This window comes from Macrobrachium nipponense, chromosome 6 (genome assembly GCF_015104395.2).
Source record: "Macrobrachium nipponense isolate FS-2020 chromosome 6, ASM1510439v2, whole genome shotgun sequence".
NCBI classification, from domain to species: Eukaryota; Metazoa; Arthropoda; class Malacostraca; order Decapoda; family Palaemonidae; genus Macrobrachium; species Macrobrachium nipponense.
Window position 1 is genome coordinate 96,998,563 of NC_061108.1, and position 17,078 is coordinate 97,015,640.

Consider the following 17,078-nt stretch of genomic DNA (forward strand, 5'->3'; position numbering starts at 1 on the left):
CGTAAGGAAGAGATAGACGGGGACCAGAGGAGTATCGGTTAGCTCTGGTACTTCCTCGCCTGGTGCTAGCGGCGATGCCGCTACGTCAGGTTCCGGCTCGGTCTCTCGTTCGCGAGAGATCCCGAGTGTACGTTCTCCCTCGGGAGACCGTGCAGCCAAGTTTCGGCGCCAGAGTTCGCTCGGCGCCAAGACGCGCACGGAGCAGAAGGCTGGTGAGAGACGCTCAGGTGACTCTTGCCAGGCCAGCGGCCGCTCTTGCAGCGACCAGCTGGTAACCCGGGTTTTCCCCCCTAAGAAGGCTCCTTCGGGACCTTCTAAGGGCCCGTCTCGCTCCGGCGATTCGGGGAGCTCTTCTGCTGGTCCCCCTGCTCCCTCGGGAACAGGGCCCGTCTTTTCTTCTACCAAGCAAGGAGAAGAAGACGGGGACCAGAGGAGTACCAGCTCGGCTGGCACTCCTCGCCTGGTTCTAGCGGTTCTGCCGCTAAACCAGGATCCGCCTCGGCTTCTCGTTAGCGAGAAGTACCGAGTGGACGGTCTCCCGCGGGGGAGACCGTCCAGCCAAAGTCTTGACACCCGAGCTCGCTCGCCGTCAAGACCGAAGCGCGGAGCAGAAGACTGGCAGGAGTGTCGTGCAGACGGAACCTCTCGCCAGGCCAGCTGGACGCTCTCGCAGCGACCAAGCTGGCTGCTTCGGGTTGACGTGACGGGTCGCCTGACCAGCCACGAGTTGAGGCGAGGAAGGGGGGGTCCCCGCGGCCGGTCCCGTCCCCCCGGTACCAGCCACGGCTGGTACCAGCGGGCTCGACGCGCCGAGAGGACGCTCGCCGGTCTCTCCGCGACAGCGAGCTAGCAGGTCACCTGACGCCGCTCCCATCGGGACCGGGCGGAGACGGTAACCAGCAACAGCTCGCCTGACCGCTAGAGATCAGCGTCGACGTTCTTAGCCGAGCCTCTCGCCCCAGGCGAGCGGCAAAGCTAGGCCTGCTGCTCGATCGCCACCGCGGGTGGACGATCAGCAGCAGCCCTCCAAGCACGCTGGGTCCTGCCAGCGAGCTAGGGGGAGCGTCAGGTCTGCCTCTCCTGTACCTCAACCTCCTCGGGCTACACCGGGAGGAGCGAGGTACCTATGAGGGATCGCGAGAGGTGCGCCGCTCGCGATCCCGCTATGACGCCGTATGGACCAGGCACGGTTCTAGGACCGACCAGGACATACGCGCAAGTAGCTGGAGGCGACCGTCAGGGGGGGTCTGCCGCTGTTCCTCCTTGCTGAAGGAGGAGTATTCTCGGGATCCTGCTTCTTGTTGGAGGGACTGGACCAGTCCTTACCCTACGCAAGACGCGGTTACTCCCGAGATACAGAGGAATTTGCAGAAGTCATTAGCTGATTCGTCAGCATAATGACCTTGGGCGGGAAGGATTGCCGCTCCCACCAGCAGAGCCCACGTCTCTGCTCGAGTCGTTTTGGGGCCCGAGAGGGAAACCAAACCGACGGTGGGTCTGCCGCGATCGGAGCTTGCGATTCTGTCTCGAACCAGAGTCTCTCGTCTCCGGACAAGAAGGCTCTCTCAGTTCCTGGCCGATCGATCAAGCACTTCCACCTCCTCTACTGCGACAGCGGCGTTTCTACGTGTCTTCGGACACCGTATTTAAATTACTCCTTCGGTCTCCTGAGAGGTTTCGACCTCGACGAGGACTGGAATGAGTCCGGAGGACGGTTACCGGCTCTCTCCTGTCAGTGTCGATCAGCCCCACCCAGACGACAGTGGCGGCAGACCCTTACCTAGTGAGAGTTCGTAACCCTCCGCGGGAAAACGTTTTTCTCCTGACGATACGTTTTCCCAGACTGAGAGGCCATCGCCGCAAGGCGATGGCTGCTCCTACCCTTCTCCTACCGCTAGTTCCACTGGGAAGGCGAGCGAGTATCCAATTCCTCCCCCATTCCCTCTCTCCTTACGGCTACGAGGGAAAGGGGAGGGATCCTACAGAGATTTCTCTGTAGGATCCCACGTTCGGGACTGCGCTACCGGGGGGACCTTCGGGTCCTACCTGACGTAAGCCCCGGTCGTTGAGGAGGAATCCTGCCCCATTCTCGATTTCTACGGGAATCGAGAGGACCACCAGCCGATATCGTTTGACGAATTCGGTGGGGGGGGGGTTTCGCAGACTGCTTAGAATTCGACGGAATTTCTAGCGCATTCAGTGTTCGAGTTTTTTACGATCTCCAAACACTTACGCGAGACCACGGTCCAACGTGAGCGAGACGAGAATCCCCGATATACACGATAATCCGGTGAACCTCGCCTATGCTCGAATTCCTGGTAATTTTCCTAGTCATTGGGAAGAAGACTGCTGCTGAAAGAAACTATCTCACAGTGGCCGACCAAACCTGGAATAGAGAAGATCGGACGGGAATATCCAGTTTGGCTTGAACTATCGTCTTAGTAGTATTTCTGTTCACCATTGAAGCTTCCTTCGAGGAAGACTTCTCCTTCACTCTCTTGTGATAGAGATCGAAGGTGGTTTTGTTCGCTTCTCCAAATATCCTATTTTGTTTTCTTGAAGGAAAGAATTTAGGATGGAGATCGTTGTTCAGAATCCTACAAATATACTACGTATATTAACCTCGCGACATGATTCTACTAAGCAGTTGAATTGTCCGAGGGGTAGGCGCATATCCTAGTTTTATCTACGGATTGCGACTTAGAAGAGAAGTATTCTAATTGAACTGCAACTCGGGGTTGTCTGCAACCTCCCAGGAGTTTTCAGTTTCAATTTTATATACTTATGGTTTTGTCACGACAACACCATTTCAACTTTTATATTTACCGAAATTCGTTTCGCCTAAATATAATTGCTCGAGCATATCTTTTATGCTCGGTAGTTCTAGCCGAACGCATTCCTTCGTGGAATAATGGATTACATGGCAACTCAGGATGACGAGTCGGCGAGAGCTCAGGCTCAACTACTGCGTATTGAACTGCCTGACAGCAGCTTAGTATCAGCTGGGCCTCCGAGATGCACGGTCATTATGTTTCCTCTCTCCCCTGGTTTGATTGACTACCGAACCGTATCTCTGCCCAACAATCATGGACTTAGGTCTCTGATTAATGGGGATTCTCGCAATAATGAAGGACCTCTACTGCTGTGACGCTAGATTCCATCGCCTTCGACATTGCGAGAATTTTCAACAGAGATATCTCTTGGACTCTTTCATCTTTCTGTTTACCGCACGGTAACAGAAGTCTGTACAAGTCTCCCGCTGCATCGCACTGCGATAATGCGAATGATTTTGCAGACATCTGAGTTTGTCTTCAAAATATCTCGTATTCGTAGGTGTACAATTGTTCATTGTTCAACCCGAATTACGAGATGTGTCAGAAGACATCGCCTACTCTCCGACCTGACAGCTCTACTTCCAAATGTTCAGCCCATGAGAAGCAGTTCTTAGGCGGCTTTCCCCTGTGTTTTCATTACTGAAGAACGCCCCGCTTTCATTGCAACTACGACTTCTCACCGGACAGCAATGAAATAGCGGTTAGCGTTTTCAGTCATTTGTAAGCACAGGTTATGAATCTTGAGAATCCTTCTCTCGATTCATCTGTGAAGACGTAGGTTGCATTCAATAGTCTACCTTCGTCTTCAACGGTACATAGTGTTGTTTCTCCTTAGCTGAGATTCAACAACCATGAGATGTTTTACCTTCAGGACCTGTCTCTAGAAGGCAATTGACTTTCGCCTGTTGGGCACATGCCTTAAGAGAATCATCACCTCGCTGTCCGGCATTGGTGACAAACAAATACATTATTTGTTTGGTCTCTCGGCATAACCTTTAAAGGCGAAGGTCACGTGACTACTCGGATGCTTTGACAACTTGCCTCCTACCGAACGCAGTTAGTCGGCAGCTGTCAGAGCGGACCGAGTCAGTTACGAACTACGCTGTTGACTTAGTTCGGTTGTTACACAGCAATCATTACTTCGTTTTAATAGCTTGTCACAGTACCCATACCATTGACACCCACCATGGAGTGTCGGTGTCCTATCCACTACCGAGAACTTCGCTGCATGGGGATAGGAGGATGCGAGAGACTTCGTGGCAAACGGACAGACCAGTATGGGTACTGGACATCCGAAGTAAGTAGAGAAGAGGGATAGGTCATGCGACTATTTCCTTCTTTTCCTCTGAGGAACTGCATGACTTCTCCTGCGAAGTCAAGCATCCAGGGGATGGGGATCCGTGACGCTCGATTTCGTACCGAACTTCGTAGCGAAGACTCAGAACCCTTCGTCCCTGACGATTGGTTCGAGTCGTTCACAATCCCCTCCCTAATGGACTTCACCGCCTTCGATGCGAAGGAGATGCTGCCTTGTCCGCAAGAACTTCTCCGTGGCGCAGGTACTGAAGGCAGGGGGTCTGGTCCAACCAGACCACATGCCCTTCCTTCTTCTACCTTCGGGATATTGCCCACAGGTCCTTGGATCTTTTTCCTTGGGACCCGTGGTGGCTGCTCAACACGTTGTGTAGCGAACCCAGACCCTCGCAGGCTGAACAGCATCGAGTCCTGGTGTGACCGTAAGAATGGATGAGTGAATGAGAGTGTGACTGGCTCCTCATTCTCTTCCCCTCTACCTGTGGTTAGAGGAACACGGTCGTCACCCTGCTGGATAAGGACAAGATGCAGGTGAGCTACTCAACAGAGCCCCATCCTATCCCTTTCACTAGGGATAGGAGCGTATATCCACCACTTCCTCCAACAAGGGGGAGGAAGTGGATGCCAGCTTGAGACAACCCATACTTTATGTTGCCTCTTGCAAACAGGAACAAGTTCTTGCTTGCTGGTACGAAGAGATACGCTTGCCTCTCTCTTAGTACTCGGCCCAGAGGTCTGACCATTGATCCTGCGGTGCACACCCCGATCAATCGGACAGAGGCTTGGATCCCTCCCTCGCTCTTACGACCAGGGAGGCATTCCAGGGATGGACGAACACCAGTCTGTTCATCAAAAGACTCAGATTCCTCCCACCAAGAAGTGAGTCTTCCTATTGTTAAAGGACCGATGGTTTGTATTACGTATGGAACAAATTACAATTTGTCGAAAAATTGCATTTTTCCTAACTATACAAACCTGAGGTCCTTTACATATAGTCCCTCCTCATGCCACCCCTCACTCTGCGTATTTTGCATGGGCCAAAAGCAAAAGTGATTTGTTTACCTCGCGCGGCGCGCGACTGTCGGACAAGCAGTTAACTACCGTTCTCCCCTTGTTCGAAGCTTACGACCGTTCCAGCTGCCGCTAGCTACTTCCTATTGTTAAAGGACCTCAGGTTTGTATAGTTAGGAAAAATGCAATTTTCGACAAATTGTCATATTGAAGCACAGTTTCGTAAATCACAGAAAGAATAAAAATATGGCAACACATGTACCTACAAATGTCGGGGACCATTTTGTTCTTTTATTACGATAATAATAGATCAGTATTATAGTTTTTTTTCTGTAAGTGATGAGAGAGAGAGAGAGAGAGAGAGAGAAGAGAGAGAGAGAGAGAGAGAGAGAGAGAGAGAGAGAGAGAGAGAGATTTTGCTATTTACATTCATAGTATTTGAAAATTTGTAAATGAGTGTATCCTAAAAATGCATTTAGTCATGAAAAGAAGAAAACACAGTAATTAGTTAATCTTGCATTATTATAAAATTTGCGATTTCGTTAATTTTCCGAGATATACGTAGTATTTGGGCTCCACAAAAAAAGTAAGTGAAGTGATTTATGACAGAATTTAGAGGATACTTACGTAAAAATACATCGGTAGTTTGTAGAACGGTGTAACCACTATCACATGATGTAAAAATAGTACTATGTACGGTGGTCATATGTATTTTTTTCGTGAATTAATATACATTTATGATAAAAAAATAGTTACTGTACTGCTTAGAGTACCATACTGTAATATTAATGTAATCACATTAAAATAAAGTAATCATTGCATGCTGTAAACATGTAAAGTGTATTTTTGTCTTCTGAAAAATGCATTCCCTAAGGAATTATTCCTTGAAGAGGCTTTTTATTATGAAGACATGCCAATAATATATAAGATATGGATTTTAATATTAATATATGACAATAATATATAAGGTAAAAATGGTTTTATTACGTTTACACTTCGTTGCCGATCGCAAACAACAATACGATAATCTATGACAATTATCGTTTGTATGACTGCAGTGTTCAGAGAAGTTGATTATGTTATGCCAAAACAATAATGAAGTTCGAACTGAAAATTAATGTTTTCCTAAATGTTATTACTACCGTAATTACAGTACTACTATTAACATTTCTAAAAGGTTAAGAATGACAAAGGTGCTGTTAAGTGTAACTCAATGTTTACATTTCTGCTGACCGCTCAACTACAAGTTGATGTCAATGATGTGGAATTATTCCATTAATAGGCTATATATTATGAAGATATGCCAATAATGTATAAGGTGAGAATGGTTTTATTACCTTTATTGTCAGTTAATATCATAATGTGAATCTGTTCATGCATTTGCTGGTTATCGGAACCGGATGAGGCTTAGCCTACCACGACAAGCCCGCGATGCTGCGATTCATACCAGCGATATAGACTGAGAAGTGGTCCAAGGAAAAACCCGTGATTAACTGAATCCGTGATTGCTGATCCGCGACTAAGCGAGGCCCCACTGCACAAGTAAATGAGGTTCTGCTTGAAATAGCCAACATCATAATCTGGTTTTTTAAAAACAATATTAGTTATGTCATACTAACCCAAGGTGACATATAAGAATGTATTTAAAGATATTTGTTTCCTGGAAAGTTCTGGAATTTTTAGCGTTCGAAGGAAGTACTGCTGCTGAAGGAAGAATATCTCGGGAGGGGCTTGGCCTGGATGGACCTGACGGTCCATCGCCTCAGTACGCGGTCACCCCTGGGATAAATCGGGCATAAGTCAATCCTCCTCTCTTTTTTTTTTCCCTTACTTCTTGGTTATACCAGAATGAAACAAGGAAATAAGAGGAATTTGGTGGAGTTTACTCCTCGGATGAAGGAAGTCTGCTTCCAGTCCTTATTCTTGTTCCTTGAATGGAAGAGAATTTAGGCTGGAGGTCGATGTACAGGAACCTACAAATATACTACAGTGGTGCCTTGCTTAGTCGCGGATCAGCAATCACGGATTCAGTTAATCACAGGTTTTTCCTTGGACCACTTCTCAGTCTATATTGCTGGTATGAATCGCAGCATCGCGGGCTTGTCCATGGTAGGCTAAGCCTCGTCCGGTTCCGATAATCAGTAAATGCATGAACAGATTCGCATTATGATATTAACTGACAATAAAGGTAATAAAACCATTCTCACCTTATATATTATTGGCCTATCTTCATAATATATAGCCTATTCATGGAATAATTCCACATCCTTGACATCAACCTGTAGTTGAGCAGCCTGCAGAAATGTAAACATTGAGTTACACTTCACAGCACCTTTGTCATTCTTAACCTTTTAGAAATGTTAATAGTAGTAGTGTAATTACAGTAGTATAACATTTAGGAAAACATTAATTTTCAATTCGAAATTCATTATTGTTTTGGTATAACGTAATCAACTTCTCTGAACACTGCAGTCATACAAACTATAATTGTCATAGATTATCGTATTGTTGTTTGCGTTCGGCGACGAAGCGTAAACGTAATAAAACCATTTTCACCCTATATATTTCTGGGTTCGACCTGTGTCGGCCGGTGAAATGTTCCTGTAGCACACATTTCTAGGTAAATATACCAGAGAAAAAGCTAAATGGAATGCTGAAGTTACTACCTCCAGCTCGCTCACCCATTAAGGGTGTCGGTATAGACAAGGGCGAGTGGAAGCCACTACCACAGATATTCTGCCAATTAGAAGTCTCCTCTCAAAACCCCTCTCTAGATAGGTGCCGTTACAACGCTACTACTACAACATCTGCCCGAAAGCTCATTCCTGTTTTAGCTGTTTTTTCACTGTCCCCAGGAAGTGTTTTGTGACGAAGCATGTCTTCTCTAGAGCCCCAAGCTTCTTCATCTAAGTTGAGTATTCCATTTATCATTTTTGAATCTCGTGGGGGCATGATGCATTCAATTTTGGCCCTTTATTTAAGTCCTTTTGTTTTCATGAACCTGGTATGACGCCTCTCTCGATCTGCCATTTTGGGTGCATGACTCGCAGCGTGCGTGATTTTCTCAGTTTTTTATCTCGTGATATATTTTGCCCACCGTTTAGCACTTTACTATTTGGGCTACTATTTTCGTATTCTTTTCATTATTCTCGCTCGTGTCGTTTTTTGGAGCCTTATTTTTACAAGTTTTGTCCTTACGTATTTTGCCTATTTTAGGGCCCATCTCACTCCTGACGTATTCTGAGGCCTTCACTTTATGATTATCTTTCGTTTTTAGCCTTTTGGGGCACCCTTTTTTTTATCCTCAGCCCCTCAGGAGCGTGTTGGTTCCCCTTTGTGCGTACGGTTATATGCTTCATACATTATGCGCATGTTTTGTGTTTTTGGCTTCTTGGCTAGCCTAGCAGTACGCCAGTCATTGTTGGGAGAGGAAGATTCCTCTCTCTCTCTCGTGGTACTCATGCATGTATATTTCTAGTGTAGTTTTCGATTATAGTCAGTGTTACACATGATTATATGCACTTTGTGATAAACTATTCAAATGTTGTTTTCTTGATGAGGTTGGAAGTTTTCGTGATGTCCTTCCCTGGCCTACCCAACCAGACCTAGGCTAGGTTTTGGAAGGTAGGCCAGGCGATCTTGTATATCCCTCCACCATTGTGGCCCCTTTTACCGCCACCCGACCAGGCAGATATGTTTGCTTGGAAGGTGGTCTAGGACAGAGTCTCTCTTGTCATGCTTGTAGGGCCTAGACCTATTGTACCTGACCAGATCGGATGATTCGATTTTGGAGGGTTGAGTTAGGTTATCCGTCCTCTTCATGACGTCCTTTTGGAGCCATACTAGCCTACCTGACCGGATCCGTACCGATCTCGGAGGGTTAGACTGGGATCTTAGCGAGGTGCATCCCTCACCCCCTGCCCCCCCCTCTCCCTTTCGCAGTTCTTCCAGTAATTCCTCATCAATAGTTTTACGTATTGTTTTGTTAAGTGTAGCCTGGGCCATTGCCCCCTTTAGGGTGTCAGTTGGCCTACCGTCTTCTGCCCCTTTAGTGGTAGGCTAGTTTACGGCTCCCGAGAGGTGGTTTGTCACCAATCGGTTGCTGTGGCCAGGCGATCACGACTTGTCCACTCTCCTCCAGACACTCCTCACCCCCCCCCCCCCCCCCCCCCCCCCCCCCCCACCCCCCCCCCCCCCCCCACCCCCCACCCCTGTCCCGGACTCGTTCCGGCGCTGCCTAGTTAGCTCGCTGCCCCAGTAATCCTACCGATGAACGACAGCTAGAGCGTAGAGCTTAATCCAGGGGATTAGTCGGAGGAGATTGGGTGATTAGTAGATTACGTAATCTCTATTGGTATGTCTCCAGGTCTATGTGTCCCCTGGCGAGGTGGGGTCTACCATCACACCCGACAGTAGGCTATATGCCGGATTGTAAATATCGCTGTTCCGCCGCTCTGTTTTCCATACTCCTCTATGTTATCGCTGCTTCCCCACTCCAGTGGGGCGGAACTGGGCTTAGAGCTGCGTTTCTAATTACTTGGAACTGCTTCTCTTCTCCGGTGCGATCAGACTCAGGCCTAGGTTTTACCTATTTTCCCTGTTCTGCTTGTATCTGCCCAATCCCACAGTTTTAGCTATTGTGATAACGAGATTATGGATTCCGGAGTAGGCGGAGGCATTCAAAGGTTAATGTTAAGAAATTGTTTTATTCAGTCTCTGTTGGTATGTCTCCGGGCCTGTATTATTCCGGCGAAGTGTGGTCTACCATCACGCGCGCCAGAAGGTATACACCGGAGTTTTACATACCGTTGTTCCCGCTGCTCTGTTTTTCCATCTTCTATGCTGTCACTGCTCCCCACTCCGGTGGGGGCGGAACTGGGCTCAGAGAACGCGCCTACTATTAGTCAGGTTTCGCTACTCTACTCCGGTGCAATCAGACTCAGGCTTAGGTTTTGCCTTATTCCCCTGTTCTGCTCGTATCAGGCCCTCTCCGCTTGTTGTAGCTTTGACGATCCCTAGTATGGATTCCAGAGCAGGCAGAGACATCCAGAGCTTTTTTGATAACAAGTAAATTGAAAATTATACTCTATATTGCCTTTAGCTGGTTAAGTTTTTAGTTGAAGTGTACTCATACCGCCGGAACTAACTCCGGCAGTATTATCTGATGATACTCATTTATCTTTTCAACTTACAGATGGTCCGATGCCAGGAATCGGGTTGTCTGGCCGTTCTGTACAGGCCATATGGGATTGAGGTCTGCCGGTCTCATGCCGACTGCGCCATCCACTTGGAGGGACGTGTGGTCTGGCACCTGGAAGCCTGTGTGGTGTGTTACGATCTAGTTAAGATCATAACAGATGAGTCTGTAGGTAGCATACTTGCCTCATTGTTACTCTGAATTTTCTGTTACACATTTAGGTTGGGGAAAATTTCCCGACAATGGGGAACCTAATTTGGTTATTTCTTACAGGTTGATTTGGCGCTCAAGACCTCCTCGATGTCGGCCCTTAAGGCCTGGGTAGGGGGGTTTGGCAGGAACATGACAGCCAGCCAACCCTACGTGCTGTCGGAGGAGCTGTGCACCCTCCTCTACCCCAACGCTCCAGTTTCGGCAGCAGTACCGGCATCAGTAGCGGCTCCCATCATCGAGCGTATCCGCCAGGAGACCCAAACCCCCTTCCCCCCTCCCGAGGACCAAGAGGGCTTGTGTGATACCGTGACAGAGGAGGTGGCAGCCATCAGCCTGCACCGAGAGCCTATGGCCACCGAGGAACAGGAGGCAGGTAGGGAGGTAAGTGAGGCAGGTAGTCTCCCTTTCAGTGCAACTCCTCCTTCTCCTTCCTTTCAGGGCTTCCCTGTGAAGTCCACCCCCACTTGGAATAGGTCGGGCTCAGTAATCCCCAAGGTCAAAACCTTGAAGACAAGATCCCTGCCGAAGGCGGGTAAACCAACCAAGCCTTCCCCGGCAGCCTCCGCCAGGTCGTCATCGGCTTCCAAGCCATCGACTTCCTCAACTAAAGCTACTCCCCCATCCAAGGGGTCGAGAGCTAAATCTTCCAAAGCCAGACCGGCGGAGTCTGGCTTCGACCAAGAGGCTTTCGCTAATCTTCTCATGCGGAAGATGAGCAAGGTAGTGGACTCGAGACTCGAATCGATGTCCACTCAACTCGCCTCAGGTCTAGAGACATCGGGCCATTCCATCATGTCTCTGACCCAGAGGTTATAGGCCAGGAGGAATTGGTGACCGGATTCCTCCAATCCGGAAACACATCACAGTCCTTTGCGGTGCCGGATGCATCCAAGCTTCCGCCATTCAAGAAGAGCAACCCGTGGCGGTTGGCTCTGCATGCCCTGTTCTCAGAGGGCAAGCTTACAATTGAAGGTTGCAGAACCCGACCCGTGGAAGACTATGAGTTCTTCCTGCAGGGCCTACAATTCCCCTTCCGGGGCTACGCTAGACTAGCTGAGGAAGCGCGGGTCAGGGTAGACAAAGTCCCGAAATATACAGTTATCTACCCTAGGGACCAGGCTCAGTCTGCATGGGTCCGCACCCTCACGGATTGGGAATGTGTCAACACCAAGTTGACACCCCACAAAGGTTGCTATACCATGTTTGTAGCGCCGAATGACGTTCCGACTCCTTGCACGTCAAAGATTGCAGAATTGACACTGCAAGTCGGAATGAAGGAAAAGCCTATGCCCCAGCTAAAAGAGACGGAGGCTACCTCCTTGCTCTTCCCCGGAGACCTAGAATGTTGGGCTGAGGCTCCGGCAACATTCACGGTGGGCAAACTCGACCCGGAGTGTGCCTCCACACAATTCAGTGAACGTTTGCCTAGAATTCCGAACCCCATGGTCAAGGCGGAATTCGAAGCAAGATGCAGGCTGAGCAGGTCAATTAACCCTTTAATGCCAAAGGGGTATAATAAAAATTGTCTCCCGTATGCCGGGGGGTTCTCGGAGTGAGCGCCAAAGCGGAAAAAATATTTTTTTCAACAAATCACAGCGCGCTTAGTTTTCAAGATTAAGAATTCATTTTTGGCTCCTTTTTTTGTCATTGCCTGAAGTTTAGTATGCAACCATTAGAAATGAAAAAAATATCATTATCATATATAAATAATGTGATATATGATAGCGCAAAATGAAAATTTCATATATAATTGTATTCAAATCGCTCTGTGAGCAAAACGGTTAAAGCTAATGAGTTAATTTTTTTCATTGTATTGTACACTAAATTGCAATCATTTTGGTATATAACACATTGTAAAACGATCAAAGCAACACAGAGAAAATATTATCACAAAATGATGCATGAATTCGTAACGCGCGGACATAAAAAAATGTTTTTTTCAAAAATTCACCATATATCTAAATATTGTTCTAGAGACTTCCAATTTGATTCAAAATGAAGATGAATGATTGAATATTACTACACTGTAAGAGTTTTAGCTTACAATTGCAGTTTTCGACCATTTCGGACAAGTTAAAGTCTACCGAATGTCAAATTTTTAAAATATTTTTTTATATGCAAATATTCCGCAAATGAGAAAAGCTACAACCTTCAATTATTTTTTTTGTATTCTACATGAAATTGTGCACATTTTCATATATAAAACTCTATGAAACACCCAATATGAAACGGAGCAAATATTACGAGAATGCAACGTACGCATTTTGGAGATTTGCGGCGGAGAAGCCGCGCGCTGAGGGAAGGAAAGTGTTTTGTTTAAATTCTCCATAAATCTAAATATTGTGCTAGAGACTTCAAATTTGTTTCAAAATTAAGATAAATGACTGTATATTACTAGACTGGAAGAGTTTTAGCTTACAATTGCGTTTTTCGACTACTATTTTGGTAGAGTCAAAGTTGACCGAACGTGGTTTTTTTTCTATTTATCATGATTTATATGCAAATATTTCGAAAATGAGAAAAGCTACAACCTTCAATTTTTTGTTGTATTCTACATGAAATTGCGCAAATTTACAAATATAAAACTTTATGTAACGGCTAATTTAAAATGGTGCAAACATTACGACAATTGGATGAAAAAATTTCTGATTTTTTTTCAGAAGAGTTACCGCTTGGACGTAAGGAAATTTTTTTTTTTTCATAAATTCACCATAAATTGAAATATTCTGCTAGAGACTTCCAATTTGTTGCAAAATAAAGGTAAATGATTGAATATTACTATACTCTGTTTTTTTTCATCTGTCCACCCGCCTGTGGTGTTTGCGTATGGTAACACTGCATCCCGGGCTTTAGATAGTTACGCTATGTGTAAGTTTTAGGTAAATAAAAGGATATCTGGGCGTACATTTGCAATTGAAAAGTGTTTCAATAATTTACTGTATGCGAATTACACCGTTAGTATTCGAAATAGGGTTATTTTTATTGTTGATTGTAAGCTGAATGTAACTATCTAACACAGATATAAAAGCCTGGGACGCAATGTTACCATACGCAAACACTACACGCTGGTGGACAGATGGAAAAAAACCGAGTATAGAATGTAAGAGTTTTAGCTTACAATTGCGTTTTTCAACCATTTCGGTAGAGTCAAAGTTGACCGAAGGTTGAAATTTTGGCACTTATCGTTATTTATATGAAAATATTTCAAAACTGATAAAAGCTACAACCATGAATTGTATTTTGTTGTATTCTACATGAAATTGTGCACATTTCCATATATAAAACTTTATGTAACGACAAATTTAAAATGGTGCAAACATTATGACAATCGCACGTATGATTTTTTCGGAAGAGTTACCGCGTGGACGTAAGGAAAAAGTTTTTTCATAAATTCACCATAAATCGAAATATTGTGCTAGAGACTTCCAATTTGTTGCAAAATAAAGGTAAATGATTGAATATTACTAGAATATAAGATTTTTTAGCTTACAATTGCGTTTTTCGACCATTTTGGTAGAGTCAAAGTTGACCGAAGGTTGAAATTTTGTCACATCGTTATTTATATAAAAATATTTCAAAACTGATGAAAGCTACAACCATGAGTTGTTTTTAGTTGTATTCTACATGAAATTGCGCACATTTTTATATATAATACTCTATGTAACTGCTAATATAAAATGGTGCAAAAATTATGTCAATGTGACGAAATAATTTCTGAGATGTGTCGCTGATGTTTTTTAGTGTGAGAAGAAAGAAATTCACGCTTGTGCGCCTGGGTAACGATTGTAAACAAAACAACGCCTTGATCCGTGAGCTCCCAGCATCCCCCAAGGCGTGTGATTCAAAAGCTTTTGCCTGGTAGGCCTATGAGTATTTTTCCGCGAATTTAAAAAAAAACTTTTTATATCGACGTACCATACGTCCAATCGGTACCCACAGACAATTTATGTCGACTTATAATACGTCCAATCGGCGTTTAAGGGTTAACTCAGTCACCACTGCAGAGTTGATGGCTACGGTCTTAGCAGATTAGCCTCTGTTCCGGGTCCTGACAAGTCACAATTACAGGCTTTTCGAACAGACCTGTATGACTTTTATAGTGGCTAGACGAACCTGCAGGAAGCATGTCTTTGCTAATGCTTCAATCAGGCATGAGCTGAACAGGCTCATAAAGGCGTCGATCTGGGGTGCCAACCTCTTTCCTGAGGACATGGTTAACAGCGTCCTCAGTGAGGCGGCTAGAGCTAACCAGAACCTTCGTGTCCGTTGGGGACTTCCCTTCAAAAGGAAGTTTGAGACCCCCAGACCACAATCCAAAGGTAGGAAGAGGCCTAGAAAGTTCCAGCCTTTCCAGTCCTCTCAGCCTCAGACAGTAATGCAAGCAGTTCCTGTCTCCCAGATCAACAAGCCTTCGACATCCAAGGCTCAGCCACAACAACAGTTTGTTCTGCTACAGAGTCAACCGACTCAACAGCCTTCGAGTTTGGCCGCTCTTGTAACTTCCCCAGCTTTCAACGCCTCCTTTGAATCACAAGGGGCATTTCGAGGCTTCAATAGGCATGCAAGGAGTAGCAGAGCCAGAGGTGCCTTCCGACAGAGAGCTGGCTCTAGATGCAGAGGCTTCCGAGGAGGCAGAGGAAGTAAGACCTCAACCAGTCAGTGAAACTCTGCAGGTGGGCGGGAGACTGTTTCTCTCCCGGGACCATTGGACCTTCAGTCCATGGGCCTACAGTATTGTATCGAAAGGTCTGGGGTGGAAATGGAAGAAAGGGCCTCCACCAGTCAGTTTTCACCAGACTCCAACGACAGACCTGCTAGACTATGCCAAAGATCTTCTTCAAAAGAAAGCAATAAAGAAAGTCAGTTGCCTGAAATTTCAAGGATGTCTGTTCAGTGTTCCGAAGAAGGACTCGGACAAACAGAGTGATTCTGGACCTGTCCCGTCTCAACTCTTACATTCAATGCGACAAGTTTCGCATGCTGACCATCTCGCAGGTGCGGACCTTACTTCCCCGTGGGGTCATCACCACCTCTATCGATCTTACAGACGCTTGCTATCATGTACCAATAGCAAGAAACTTCTCTCCATACCTAGGCTTCAAACTAGGAAAATAAGCTTACTTTTTCAGAGTCATGCCATTTGGGCTCAACATAGCACCCAGAATATTCACCAAACTAGGAGAGACAGTAGTTCAAGAACTAAGAGCTCAAGGGGTAATGTTATTAGCTTACCTAGACGACTGGCTCATTTGGGCAACCAACGACGAGGAATGTTGCAAGGCAACAGCCAAAGTAATAGAATTCCTAGAATACCTGGGTTTCCAGATAAACAAGGAAAAGTCCCGCCTCATTCTGGCGTCTCGCTTTCAATGGTTGGGAATTCAATGGGACCTAACTACACACAAACTATCTCCCACCAAAAAAGCACAGAGAGATAGCGAAAGCTATGAGACAATTCCTCAAGAACAAAAGGGCTTCTCGTCGTACCTAAGAGAGAATTCTAGGTTCTCTTCAGTTTGCCTCAATAACAAATGTTCTGTTGAAAGCCAGACTGAAAGATATCAATCGGGTTTGGCGGAAAAGAGCCAACAACAAGTTAAGAGACAAAATCTAATTGATTCCGCCGATATTAAAGAAAAGATCCGTCCATGGACAGAAGTCCGGAGTCTCTCCAAATCAGTACCACTACAATTTCAAGGAACATGGTTGAAAACATTCCGCCAGTTCCACATCAATGTCCTAGAGGCAATGGCCATTTTTCTGACCTTGAAACGACTAGCTCCAGTCAAGAACATTCATGTAAGACTAGTCTCGGACAGCGCAGTGATAGTTCATTGCATTAACAGAGGGGCCTCCAAGTCGAGCAAAATAAATCATGTGATGCGATATTTTCGTTAGCAACGAAAAATCATTGGCACCTGTCAGCTACTCACCTGGCAGGAGTACGAAATGTCATTACAGACTCTATCCAGAACAACTGGAGTCGGAGTGGTCCTTAGACACAAAATCATTCCTTTGGATTTGCCAACAAATCCCCGGCCTTCAGGTAGACCTGTTCGCCACGGAGTCCAATCACAATCTTCCGTGTTATGTGGCTCCCAATCTAGATCCTCTAGCTCACGCCACAGATGTGATGTCCGTAGACTGGAACAATTGGTAGAAGATTTACCTGTTTCCGCCAGTAAACCTGTTGATGAAAGTTCTGCACAAACTCAGATCTTTCACAGGACAGGTAGCATTGGTAGCATCCAACTGGTCAAAGAGCAATTGGTTTCCTCTTTACTAGAGTTGAATCTCCATGCCAGACGGATTCCCAACCCAAAACTGACTCAAATAGTACAATCTCGGACTGTGTCATCTTCCTCAAGAATTCTAAATGACCTAACTTTATGGACTTCATGAAGTTTGCGGCATAGAAGGATGCTAGTATTGACCCACTAAACATCCTGTTCGAGGAGTCAAACAAAAGAGAATCAACACCCAGGCAGTATGATTCAGCAGCGAGGAAG

General features: G+C 45.9%; 1 protein-coding gene across 4 annotated transcripts in view; it reads left to right on the forward strand.

Moving 5' to 3' along the window:
* LOC135216410 (nucleotide exchange factor SIL1-like) overlaps window positions 1–17,078 on the forward strand; it is a 131,872-nt gene that overhangs the window by 101,718 nt on the left and 13,076 nt on the right. The gene's annotated exons all lie outside the window — the stretch shown is intronic.